The sequence below is a fragment of the Nerophis ophidion genome, linkage group LG21 (assembly GCF_033978795.1).
Source record: "Nerophis ophidion isolate RoL-2023_Sa linkage group LG21, RoL_Noph_v1.0, whole genome shotgun sequence".
NCBI lineage: Eukaryota > Metazoa > Chordata > Actinopteri > Syngnathiformes > Syngnathidae > Nerophis > Nerophis ophidion.
In genome coordinates, this window is record NC_084631.1 from 22,994,712 (window position 1) to 23,009,491 (window position 14,780).

General features: G+C 38.7%; 1 protein-coding gene across 9 annotated transcripts in view; it reads right to left on the reverse strand.

Annotated features, from left to right (window-relative positions):
• Positions 1-270: 270 nt before the first annotated feature.
• The window catches only part of epb41a (erythrocyte membrane protein band 4.1a), a 156,294-nt gene continuing 141,784 nt past the window's right edge, over positions 271-14,780 (reverse strand). For all 9 annotated transcript variants that reach the window (XM_061882189.1, XM_061882198.1, XM_061882196.1 and 6 more), the window contains one exon: positions 271-8,109. The gene's annotated coding sequence lies outside the window, so the exon portion shown is untranslated. The remainder of the gene's footprint in view (positions 8,110-14,780) is intronic.

The window sequence follows — 14,780 nt, forward strand, 5'->3', positions numbered from 1 at the left end:
ATATTATAATATTTGGTAAATTTTTAGGTCATGACATGTAAATGGAGTATTGTTTTTGAGAGCGTTTTATGGGCGCAGTTGAGGATCTGTTGACTCAATTTTTAGCTATTGAATGCATGTGTTCTTGTCTTATATAAGGATTGTAAATGATAGATGGCACATCTTTTTCCGATTTTTGGGTCTCTGACAGGGTCAGAGTGCAGAAGTGAAAAGGTCCGTTTCCCAGAATGACAATGTTTACATGCATTAAGAAAATAAGTGCTGACAATGAACAGGATAAGATACACTTTATTCAGTGGTGCTGTGATGGTGAGGATATACAATCAACAAAGAACACGAAATGTTGCTCGAGTGTCACGATAAAGACAACAGCACACTAATAAACAATCAACTACCTTTTGGAGAACTATACAGAATATAGCCTCATGTTGGAAATGTGCAACACAGGGTTACATGAGCAAAACTAAATAATATTAACAGTATTTACCTTGGGGTTGTTAAAGTAAGCTTCTATATTAATCATTTTTACCGCTTGACTGCAGTGGCCAAATTCAAAACATTTGCATACACAAATAAAAAAATTGGAAATCTGAGGATATTTGGATCACAATGGTGCACCTGTCAGAACATGTATAAAAGGATGCCATGAAAAATACGTGAGCGGTATTAGCAAAAGCATTTAGTATGACACATTTTAAAAAGATGGAAAATAGTTTTTTTTTTTGCTGACTATCTAATCTACATGACTGCCCTACAATTAGCAGGATGCACAGAATATTATCCATACTACTTCAACTATGTTGCCCCTGGTTTGAGCGGGAGGTCAACTCGGCGTCTAAGACTTCTAATTTCTTACAAAAATATTACCTTTTTTAAATTCAAAAATACCTGGTATTTGTAGACATAGTTACACATATACATGGAAACTGAAGAGATACTGAAGGCAAGATGATGATGCCTTCCTAACTGAGGTCATTCGTCCACAGTCGTGGTCAGAAGTTTACATACCCTTGTAAAGAACATAATGAGTTTCCAATCATTTCTACAACTCTTTTTTTTTGTGATAGAGTGATTGGAGCACATACTTGTTTGTCCCAAAAAATATTCATGAAGTTTGGTTCTTTTATGAATTTATTATGGGTCTACTGTTAATGTGACCAAATCTGCTGAGTCAATAGTATACATAAAGCAACATACATGATCAGTTTTGGTGATGTAGAAACAACTACAATCAAATCAAATTAGCTTCATGGCATGGCCTCTTACCTTCACGTGTGCGATTAGGATTGACGACACCTGTTGACTTTTCTGGGCCCATTTAAATAGCGCTCATGCGATGCAGTCATTAGACTCGGTTACAAACGCGACAATGAGAAAGTCAAAGGAACTCTGAAAAAAACGAATCATTGACTTGAACAAGTCAATAATTCGTTCAGTCAATGATTGGACAAAGCAGCTTAAGGTCCCAAGAGCAACTGTGCAGACAATAGTTCGACAGTATAAAGTGCATGGCACAGTTTTGTCACTGCCACGATCAAGAAGAAAACGCAAGCTATCATCTGCTGCTGAGAGAACATTGGTCAGGATGATCAAGAGTCAACCGAGGACCAGCAAAAAGCAGGTCTGCAATGAATTGGAAGCTGCCGGAACACAGGTGTCAGTGTCTACAGTCAAGTCATATGGTCACATTTTCAGTAGACACAAAATAAATTCATAAAAGAACCAAACTTCATGAATGTTTTTTTGTGACCAACAAGTATATGCTCCAATCACTCTATCACAAAAAATAAGAGTTGTAGAAATTATTGGAAACTCAAGACAGCCATGACATTATGTTCTTTACAAGTGTGTGTAAACATTAGACCAGGACCTGTATTTAGTTTAATCTTCCTTTAAAAATTCCACACTTAATCGTTTGGCTTTAATCCACCACCACCTTATATTCACATTTACATGACTAGACCATTACTAAATAACCTGGAAATCTGGTTAATTTTGTTGCAGTCTGATTACTTGAACAGTGTTCTAAATTATAATTAAACGCCTTCAAAACATGACACACAAATAATTACTATTGAGGCTAGTGATAAACATGTTGGTATTAGGACAATGTTGTGTATTTTATGAATTGCATTATGCACAGTGGAACCTCCAAAGATGAATGCTTCTCAAGTCATACGATGCCTGTACCCTGGCTGCCTAATTTGGGCTAAATCACCAGGAAGTCAACTTGATCACTAAGACAACAATTGAAAGTGCATCACCTTAGGCCACACCTGGACAAACTAAGGCCCGGGGGCCACATGGGGCCCTTCAAACTTTTCAATCTGGCCCGCCGGGCATTCCCAAATATTTTTTTTAGATCTCTAAGATGGAAAGTGTAGCTGCCATTATGATCTGCACTCATGTCTTCAACTATACAAAGTCTTTTGATGCTTGGAATCTGCGCTTTTGCATGATATACAAGGTACTATGGTCATCTAATTAGTTACTATGGTAATCTAATTAGTTAATATGGTAAAGTAAGTCACAGCAGTTAAAATGAGGCACCAAACAGTCTAAGTGGGGAGCGTTTCCACAAAGTGTTTCCAGAATGGTCAACCTGAAATGTGGGTGTCAGGGACAGATGGAGATTTTCACAATAAAGTTCTAAAACTTAGTGATTCATCACATATATCCAATTGTATGTGGGTTTTTTTTTTACCCTTCGCGTGTGTTTGTTGCGTTTTCGCTTGATTGTAAAATATGGCATATGTTGTCAATATTCAGTGTTTTATCGTTCATAGTGAATATTGTAAATCCCACATTCTTTATTTACATATACATTCTGGGTGTCTCATTCAGTAAAAACAATTCTAATTCCATTCTGTTTTTTTAAGGCGGTCTTTAACATTCTATCAGACATTATTGTGAGGTTTTGTAGTAATGTTCCTAGAAACATACACATTTTTCCTTTAAATTTGGCCCGCAAGTCAAAATAAATGCCCAGGCCTGCCTTAGGCGGTAAACAAAATGAAGAGAAGACATTGAAGTAGGGTTGTTTTTGTATTTCCACCTTTGGGTTTTGTATTTTTGCAGCAAGCGCTGAGGTTTTCCCTCCCTTCCCCTTTCTGGTCACATCCGGACGTGCACGACAGATTGCGCTCCTGCACCGTTCCGCTACTTCCTGCTGGTGTGACAGCCACGTAAAGGGTGGTCAAATCACTGTCTTTTGTTCTTTTGGCCCGCAACATCAGGTCTTTTCATTCGTGTCTATGGGAATTTTGCAAAATGTACAATGAACCATAGTCAGCCTGTTGACTTAAACCTTTTTTCGTACGCTGTGTCCTTGTTAAATTGACCCTCAGTTCGTAACACCTCGGAGAAAGATCAAGGGAGCCTTATTTTGCAAGTTTGCATCTGTTTCGCACGTCCGCCACATGCACAAACAACAATTGTGTTTTAATGGACAAAGCACAATTAAGCTTCTGGAATTGTCTCCTCTAAGCCCTGTCCTCAACCTCACAGAACATTGTATGACTACTGAATACTTAATGGCCAGGTCTGTGCCAGCAAACTACCTTATTTTCTGGACCAGCATTTAAGCTGCACCGACCAAATTTTTTTATAAATACTTGTACATGTGCCGGACTATAAGCCGCAGATATACAGTATACAGGTACGAAATATTTTTAAAAATGTTTATTTACATTATTTAATTCTTTCCAAACGGTGCCTGTAATACAGCAGTAATATTTGTACATATACCGGACTATAAGCCGCAGATATATACAGGTACAAAATATTTTTTAAATGTTTATTTACATTACTTAATTGTTTCCAAACGGTGCCTCTGACACGGAAGTAATATTTGTACACATACCGGACTATAAGCCGCAGTATTTACATGTTTGAAATATTTTGTAAATGTTTATTTACATTACTTAATTGTTTCCAAACGGTGCCTGTAACACGGCAGTAAAACGGCTGATCAACCAAAACAGAATCGTCATGGGACACACTAGCTGCGGAAGCTAGTTCTCCAATCAGCTAAACAGATTTTTTGATTGATTGATTGAAACTTTTTTTAGTAGATTGCACAGTTGAGCACATCCATCCATCCATTTTTTACCGCTTATTCCCTTTTGGAGTCGCGGGGGGTGCTGGCGCCTATCTCAGCTACAATCAGGCGGAAGGCGGGGTACACCTCATCGAGTACATATTCCGTACAATTTACAACTAAATGGTAACACCCGAATAAGTTTTACAACTTGTTTAAGTCGGGGTCCACGTAAACTAATTCATGGTATTCAATAACTCCACGGTGACGTTTGCCAGGTTTACTGCGGAATTTGTGAAACTGAAACAAAACAAAAAGAATGTCTTGGTAAGTTGATAATACACTACTAATAAAGACACTCGTAAACGTATTAGCATATTCGCTAATGACATTTCATTACATTACAATGGCACGTAAAAATATGCATGAAAACACTCCTACAGACATCACACATGGGACGGTTTAGTAGGCATGAATTGTTTTAGTTATATTGTAAAACTTACAAACGTTGCTTGGAGTGATTAATGAAGAATCCGTTCAAGCAGAAACTTTACAGACGAACAGTAGACGAAACGGGACTTAATCTGCCGGTTCAAGGCACGGAACAGGAAGTATGTTTTCAACCCGCAGCACCTGCCGTGAGCAAACTCGTCCAAAATGGGGCGCCGTACCACAAACAATAACACACCTTTTCAGTGTCTCTGTCGGTGTTATGACAACTACTTGTTGAACACACAACATCATGGCCGTTAGCGAAGAAAAATACATATATTAACCGCACTTTTTTGTAAGCCGCAGGGTTCAAAGTGCGGGGAAAAGTAGCGGCACGGTAACCTAATTAAATATCTCCATCAATTAAGGTAGGCAATCGAGTTAAGGGGTGGCTACTTGGGCTCAAATCCCAGATGTTTGCTAAAAAGCCCCAAATCAGAATTTTATCTTTGAGGGAGGAAAACAAAATTTCAGAAATTACGTGCACAACCAGTGTTCAACAGAGTAAAATATGCATAAAGCTTGCCTGAGCCTCCCCTGAAGAACAAGTACTTTTGGCGCCTGCTTGTGTCACACGCATGGGAAAACTATTTGGAGGTTCCACTGGTTTAATAGTTGGAATATTGCCTTCAGCAGGACAATGTGGTTTTTGTACTTTACGAAGATTTTATTGTGTACTGATACTACGTCTCCACGTTAAAAAGGACCACACCCGTGATTAGGTTGACTGCTGCCAATAAAAAATATTAAAGTTAGAGTACATATATACATACATATGTTCTTAGAGTGCCGAGAACACAAAACAGACAAAAACGAGACAGGGGTCCGAAGAAATAATGTAAAGGTCTCCTTAATCACAAGCACAACAACAAGAACTACTAAGCAATGAGTAATTTTCTTAAAAGTGATAAATAAGGTGAAGTAAATTAAATATCATTCCACAATTATTGAAAACATATTTTTTCACATTGAAAGGGAAAACAAAACACTGACTGTACAACAAATTAAAGCAGTTAGGAAGGGAACCTTAAAGGGGAACTGCACTTTTTTTTTTTTTTTTTTTTACAGTTTTGTCTATCAATCACAATCCTTACGCGAGACAAAAATATATATATATTTTTTTGCATTCTAATTTGTAATAATTGTCTCGTTCTAGGTGGTTAACAATGGTGCTAATGGGAGTATTCCATGTTGCTTCGAAGCCACTCTAAAAATGGGTCCAAAAACCGCCAACAATTCTCTATTTACATTTTGTGACCTGAATATTAACCAAGTGTTAGCAACGTTGTTATTTTAAGCGTTTACACAGACAAACAATTTATTGGCCGCCACTGTGGTCACAAAGCAGTGTTGACATACTGAGCTGCTGAATCATGATCGCATCTGTGCTGGTGCAAGTTAATTTTCTCACCTGGATAGTAGAAGGATGTGGCTATAAACCGAAAAGATCATCTGTGACATTCAACCAAGACTTAGAGATGGCGAGAAAGACGCAAAAAGACCCTTGTTGGAGACACCATCTTTTTTTATTTATTAACCCTTTGTGTGGATTAGGACTAATTATTCATCTAAACGGCAAGATATGAACATCTCATCAGTACGCATAGATGTGAGAGCAGACATTGTACAGTAAGATATTGTTTGATTATGTTTGTTGTCGCTCATGAAGTCTGTCATGATATTTTTCGGACTATTAAACGCACAGTAGATATAAGCCGCACCCACTAAATTTTAGAAGAAATACATATTTTTCCATACATTCGCCACACATAAGTCGCAGATGTATTCATTGCGAAAAGATTTATCTACGCAGTAAGAGTTTGAAAATGTTTATTAACATATCCTAGTTGTTTCATAATGAGGCCTGTTACACGGCAGTAAAACGGGAGATCAAACAAAACAGAAGTCAAAGTCATGGACCCACCAGCTTTGGAAGTGAGCTCTCCAATGTTCTAAACAAACTCAATAACTCCGTGGTGACGTTTTGGTGCATTTACTGAGGAATTTTTTTAATACCAAAAGAATGCCTTTGTAAGTTAATATCACTAACACAGACACTCGTAATCGTGTTAGCATATTAGCTGATGCTAACGAGGCTTGGAGTAATGAATGAAGAATCCATACAAGTAGAACGCTATGGGCAGCTAGAGGACTGAACAACACTTTTGTTGAAAAACAAAAACAAAAAAAACACTGCCGGTAAATGGAAAGACACAGCAGCACCTACAGTGAGCTAACTCTTTCAAAAAGATGGCGCCCTAGCACAAAAAAATAAAACTCCCTGACAATTTTTTTTTGATAAAATTATTTCTTTTATAGCTGCCAGCGAAGAAAAATCCATTCATTATCCGCGCCGTCTTATAAGCCGCAGGGTTCAAAGTGTAGGAAAAAAGTAGCGGCTTATAGTCTGTAATTTATGGTAATTGTTGTTGAAGAAATGATTAGTGAAATCAATGCACCAACGTATGCTAAAAAAATTGCAAAACACGTAATTACATACTACTCAGTGGCCTAGTGGTTAAAGTGTCCGCCCTGAGATCGGTAGGTTGTGAGTTCAAACCCCGGCTGAGTCATACCAAAGAATATAAAAATGGGACCCATTACCTCCCTGCTTGGCACTGAGCGTCAAGGGTTGGATTTGAGGGTTAAATCATGAAAAATGATTCCCGGACACGGCCACCGCTGCTGCTCACTGCTCCCCTCACCTCTCAGGGGGTGAACAAGGGAATGGGTCAAATGCAGAAAGTAATTTCACCACACCTAGTGTGTGTGACTATCAGTAGTACTTTAACTTAACTTTGATTTAACTTAAAATAAATGTGCCTGTTACTACATTCCATATATAGTCCCCGCGTGTACTGTATATAAAACCTTAATGGAGGTCTTTGGATGTTTTTTTTTTTAAAGCGCTTTATGGGGGGATGTTATATGAGGGTTAGAATGCATAGAATTAAAAAAAAAAATACATAAGTGTGCGTATCTAACAAAAGGACTGTGAGTGATTAAAAATTCGAAAAAAGTGCAGTTCCACTTTAAGTCCTGATGTGTACAATCCCTATATGTTAATGCTGTTTGGGCCACATTGTTAAAAATACACTCAACTTTGCTCCACGTTGTTGATAACCAATTGTTGGTAAGAACCGCTGTAGAAAAATAAAGTACAGTAATCTCAAAGGTTTTAAAAGACCAAATGCCCTTTTGAAAAAATTCTAAAAAGCTCCAAATTGGAGAAGTGTTATTTCACAACTGCTGTACTTTTTTCCATTCTTTCTTTTAAAAAAACGTTTAAATTGTCCAAGGGTTAATTTTTTTTTTTTTTTTGGCAGTAAGTGGAACAGGAGAAGGAATTGAGGGGATTCTTGGGCTTTTTTTTTTTTTTCCCCGTCTGTCTCCTTCAGACTGTACTCCACATTCAAAGACGCTAAAGTCCATAGTCCAGTGGTGCAAGTTCATCCCTCTGATGTGGTATGGGTATTTTATTTATTTATTTATTTTTTTTTTTAATCAAAGGCAGTGCTGTTGGGCGTGGCTCAGAGCTCCGAGGTAAAACGTGGGTGCAGAGGAGGCGAAGTGGGCAGCTGAGAGTTGCAGAGAAGAAGTAAGAAAGGGAGAGATAATGAAATGGATAGGAAATAGAGAAACAAAACAGAGAGATAATTAGTGGATTAGAACAGCAGCTAAGAAAGTGCAAGCATTTTTCACACAGAAGATAGAAATAAATACCAAGAAATATAAAAACATATAAAGACACCCCGCCGGCGTAATTAGTTTTTCATGCGTTCAATCAGGAATGTGGCCAGTGGGTTGTTTCCAAATTAATTGTAAATATCTGAATATCTGATTGCTGCAAGTTTGCCACCAACATGGGGGCAATGTGAGTAAATCAGTTCAATGACCATTGATTATGGTTTGAAGTGAATACAGCACAGAATATAGAGCCGTGGTCAAAAGTTTACATACACTTGTAAAGAACATAATGTCATGGATGTCTTGAGTTTCCAATCATTCCTACAACTTTTATTTTTTTGTGATAGAGTGATTGGAGCACAGACATTTTTGAAGTTTGGTTCTTTTATGAATTTATTATGGGGTCTACTGCAAAAGTGACAAATTCTGCCGGGTCAAAAGTATATGTACAGCAATGTTAATATTTGGTTACATGTCCCTTGGCAAGTTTCAATGCAATAAGGCGCTTTTGGTAGCCATCCACAAGCTTCTGGTTGAATTTTTGACCACTCCTCTTGACAAGATTGGTGCATTTCAGCTAAATTTGTTGGTTTTCTTCAACATTGTTCACACGTTTAAGTCAGGACTTTGGGAAAACCATACTAAAACCTTAATTTTAGCCTAATTTAACCACCCCTTTACCACTTTTGACGTGTGTTTGGGGTCATTGTCCTGTTGGGACACCCAACTTAGCCCAAGACCCAACCTCTGGGCTGATGATTTTAGGTTGTCTTGACGAATTTGGAGGTAAACCTCCTTTTTCCTTGCAGCATCATATGTTCTGGGCAGCATAACAGGCCCAGAGCATAATACTACCACCACCAAGGTTGACGGTAGGTATGGTGTTCCTGGGATTAAAGGCCTCACCTTTTCTCTTCCAAACATTTTGCTGGGTATTGTGGCCAAACAGCTAAATTTTTGTTTCATTTGAACATCACACGGACAAAGATAAGACCTTCTGGAGGAAAGTTATGTGGTTTCAGAACGGCTTTCCCAAAGTCCTGACTTAAACATGTGGACAATGCTGAAGAAACAAGTCCATGTCAGAAAACCAACAAATTTAGCTGAACTGCACCAATTTTGTCAAGAGGAGTGGTCAAAAATTCAACCAGAAGCTTGTGGATGGCTACCAAAAGCGCCGTATTGCAGTGAAACTTGCCAAATATTAACATTGCTGTATGTATACTTTTGACCCAGCAGATTTGGTCACATATTCCGTAGACCCACAATAAATTCATAAAAGAACCAAACTTCATGAAGGTTTTTTGTAACCAACAAGTACGTTCTCCAATAACTCTATCACAAAAAAATGAGAGTTGTCGAAATTATTGGAAATTCAAGACAGCCATGACATTATGTTCATTACAAGTGTATGTCAACTTTTGATCACGACTGTACTTAGTGTATATGACCCAATCCAAACAACTTTCCCTACTCCTGGTGCAAAAAAATAAAAATAAAATAAAAATGCAACCAAGGCAAAAATTCAACACACAAGGTCACACATAACACAACCTGCTCAGTGGACATTATGCAAAACATCCAAGCATCATAACAATTTCACAATTACACCCATTTAAATTCATTACAATGCATGATGGGAAAAATGCAAAACACCCTCAACACACTTAATCCATATTTGGCGCATTTTAGCTACTTCAAATTTTTGATAGATTACAAAACTTTAAGGAGGTTGTCACAGAAATAGGAAAGTCAGGAGTTAAAGTATTATATCAATATAAAATGTACACATATATATGTATAGGCTATATATATTGTTACTTTGCATGCAGTCGGCCAAAAATTTGTAATCTATAAAGATTACAAATACATTTAGAATTTACAGAATAAAGTTCATTTTATTTGCATTCACATTTTTAAAAACCCAAGGTATACACTCAAAGTTCGATACTTGGGGTCCATAAAATACAGATCACGGTATATAGAAATCTTACATTTTTTACATTTTTATTTTTCAGAAACGTATGTGCTCTACAGAGATGAGAACATGCTTTGGGAATTTTTTTTTTTAAACTATGAAAGAAAAGAGGAACATTTCTATCGGCACGAAGTGCTGCCAGGAAAACCCCGAAATAAATGACTTAATTTACTGCTATTAGGTCAATTTCTACTATATTTCTATATTTTACCTTTAGCTCAAAACACTGGATTTGACTACCATTGCTAGTTTGACCATTTTATCATTTTCTGACTTTTTTATACTAATTTCTATTGAGCTAAAATATAACTCTGCCTGTCAGACATAGTTGAGGGCAGACACACACTGGAGCATGGGTGTCAAACTCTGGCCCGCGGGCCAAATCTGGCCCGCCGTGTAATTTAATTTGGCCCTTTAGGCAATATCAATTTAGCATTAGAGCTGGCCCGCCGGTGTTATACAGCGTCGGTGTCGCTGTAACACCGCATTCACCGCTAATACTCATACTTGCCAACCCTCCTAATTTCCCCCGTAGACTCCCGAAGTTCAGTGCCCCTCCCGAAAATCTCCCGGGGCAACCATTCTCCCGAATTTTTACCGATTTTTACCTGGACAACTATGTTGGGGGCGTGCATTTAAGGCACTGCCTTTAGCGTTCTCTACAACCTGTCGTCACGTACGCTTTTCCTCCATACTACCAGCGTGTCACATAATATTTGTGGCTTTTACACACACACACACACACACACACACACACACACACACACACACACACACACACACAAGTGAATGCAAGGCATACTTGGTCAACAGCCATACAGGTCACACTGAGGGTGGCCGTATAAACAACTTTAGCACTGTTACAAATATGCGCCACAATGTGAACCCACACCAAACAAGAATGACAAACACATTTCGGGTGAACATCCGCACCATAACACAACATAAATACCCAGAACCCCTTGCAGCACTAACTCTTCCGGGAAACTTCCAGCAAACTGACCAATAATTAACGTTTTATTCATGCATTTTCTCTTGCTACTTAAAGGCTTGAATGTTTGGTTCATTCATTATTGTTATTTTATTTTCAAATGTATTATTAGCCTGTGGAAAAAAAATTAGATTTACCTCAGAAGATTGCAAATAGAAAAAAAGGCATAACAGTTTTATTTAAATTTTATTTGATATGCCATTGATATTTTTTTAATTATTATTATTATTATTTGAAACTGGATTTTGCATGTCACTAAAGTTATGTAAGCCTTGCTTGTTAAATATTTAATGCTAAACTTGTTTGGGTCCCTATTAAAAGGTTAATTTGTTCAACCTTGGCCCGCGGCTTTGTTCCGTTTAAAATTTTGGCCCACTCTGTATTTGAGTTTGACACCCCTGCACTAGAGCAACCAAATGGAGAAACTGGGAGGTCAGACTGTTTACATAGCAGCACATCAGCCAGCTAAACAGCTTCAGATTCCCTGCCTGGAATCTAATTAAAGCCACATGGGCTCCATTATTTAACATACCTGATCTGAGAACTCAACTCAGACACAAAGACTAGAAACGCATGGTCACGGATGACCGTATTTTACCTCATTGTTGCTGCATCAAAAACATATGCACCACAATAGCTTTGTGGAAAAATGGTTTTGTTTTCTTACTAATACATTGGCTAGAGGTCCACCGAGGCCGGGGGTCAGCAAACTGGGGCTCTTGAGCCGCATGCGAGCATTTAAAAAAAAAAAGGATTGAAAATGGAAAAGTTGTGGAAAAAATATTTTTGTTATTTTAGTATGTTTTTTGTTTGAGGACAAACATGACACAAACCTTCCTTATTGTTAGAAAGCCCACTGTTTAATATGTTTGTGTGTATGCTTCACTGATGAGAGTATTTTTGTCGTACTAATTCCGGTGGTTCTTGAACCCACCATAGTTTGGACTGTGACGCAACAGTTTGTTTACATGTAAAATCTTCTACTACTCCTTTGTCTCATTTTGTCCACCAAACATTTTATGCTGTGCGTGAATGCATAAAGGTGCACTTTGTTTATGTTATTGACTTGTTGGAGTGCTAATCAGGCATATTTGGTCACTGCATGACTGCAAGCTAATCAATGCTAGCATGCTATTTAGGCCAGCTATATTTACATATTGCCACATTATGCCTCATGTGTAGGTATATTTGAGCTCATTTAATATTCTTTACTATTATCCTCTTTGTGAAGTGAATTATATTTATATAGCGCTTTTCTCAAGTGACTCAAAGCGCTTTACATAGTGACACCCAATATCTAAGTTACATTCAAACCAGTGTGGGTGGCACTGGGAGAAGGTGGGTAAAGTGTCTTGCCCAAGGACACAACGGCAGTGACTAGGATGGCGGAAGCGGGAATCGAACCTGCAAACCTCAAGTTGCTGGCACGGCCACTCTACCAACCGAGCTAAACAATTTAGTCTTGTATGTCTCATGACATTATCTGTATGTAATATTGGCTGCATTTCAGGTAGCTGTCTGTGTGCCATGTTGTTCCAGACCACAGCAAACCTTGCCTCGCTTGCCAAAGATTGTAATAAATCTATTAGAACAGGGGCCGGCAACCTTTACCACTCAAAGAGCCATTTTGACCCGATTCACAAAATAAATAAAATAATGGGAGCCACAAGACTTTTGAAATTTATAATGAAATAACACTGTATACAGAGTATTTTTTTTTTTTTGCTTTGTGCTATATATAAACCAGGGGTCTCAGAAACGCGGCCCGCAATTAAACATGAAGATTTGATTTTAGTGCAGCCATTGAGTTTCATATGAATGCCACTTAGTAGCATCACGCATGGAATTCCTCCCGATTTGTCGTGGTTACAGAGTGACTATTCCCTCGGACATCTGCTGAGTAGTACCCAATCATCAATAATAAGGGCGTGCTACGATGGCAAAGTCTTTAGTGCCCTCCACAAATTGCACAAACAGCTTACCAGTCAGGTCACGCGTTGTATGTGGCTTATGCAGACGCACACATGTGACTGCAAGGCATTATTGTTCAACAGCCATACAGGTCACACTGAGGGTGCCAGTATAAACAACTTTAACACTGTTACAAATATGCGCCACACTGTGAACCCACACCAAACAAGAATGGCAAATACATTTCGGGAAAAAATCCGCACTGTAACACAACATAAACAAAACATAACAAATACCCAGAATCCCATGCAACCCTGACCCTTCCAGGCTACATTATACACCCCGCTAGCACCAACCTCCCCACGCCCCCTCGCCCCCTCCTGCGTCGGTTGAGGTGGGCGGGTTTGGTGCTAGCGGGGTGTATAATGTAGCCTGGAAGAGTCAGGGTTGCATGGGTTTCTGGGTATTTGTTATGTTATGTTGTATTTATGTTGTGTTACAGTGCGGATGTTTTCCCGAAATGTGTTGGTCATTCTTGTTTGGTGTGGGTTCACAGTGTGACGCATATTAGTAAGAGTGTTAAAGTTGTTTATATCACAACCCTCAGTGTACTTGTTGAACAAGTATTCATTGCAATCGCTTGAGGATCATATTAGAGGTTTCACGCAATATGTGACCGTCTGGCACGCACATAGAGTTGTGTAACAGCGGGCAGAACTACATTTATTTGAAGATTTGTTATGGGTATTGCCATCACGGCCCGCCCTCAATGTTGCTGTCCAAGTGAAAAATCACAATATGCAAACCTCAGACATTTTAAGGGAAAGGCACTGAGGTCAGAAATCTCCCGGTAAATTCGGGAAGGTCGGCAAGTTTACAGCTGAGCCACACCAGAGTGATCAAAGAGCTGCATGCGGCCCTGGAGCCGCGGGTTGCCGACCCCTGTATTAGAAGAAGACAGCCTGTTTCCTTTAACTTGGACCCGCACATCTGTACCTTTGGCCATTCTAAGACAGTAATTTCCAGGAGTTATCTCACCTTCTCAGTAGCCTCTGATTTACTAATGTGTAGAATAAATATTACATTTCAACATTTCTGTCAACGGAAATTTGCTTCAGCCTGCGACACCTAGTCTTAAATAAGGCTTTTCATTTATTGTAGCTCCAGTCAGATTTTTTTTTTTTAATTTTTAGTCCATTATGGCTCTTTCAACATTTTGGGTTGCCGACCACTGACCTGGACAATAGTTCTGGTTTTCCATGTTTTATTGGACATGCTAATCAAGTTGCATTAGGTTTGCAAAATTCAACATGTCCAAAAATTAATAAGAATAAGAGTTTAAATCACGGTGATCTTAAGCCCTCAATGATTTGGGCAGAAGCACTTGAGCTGGCTTTGAAGGGAATGTTCCTTATTGCAGCAGAGATATGTTACATTAACTTACTGCAGCTGCAAGAATAACAGGAGGGCCATGACAAAGAACAAAATCACACACATGGTACGACACATATCATCAAAGGCGCCTCATCACATAGAGTACACACACCCGCAGAGGGACTATTACTAAATGGGGAATGACATGCAAGAGGCAACTTAGCTCAAGAAATACAGCTAAGCACTACACCAGGGGTGCCCATTACGTCGATCGCGATCGACTGGTCGATCTCGGAGGGTGTGTCAGT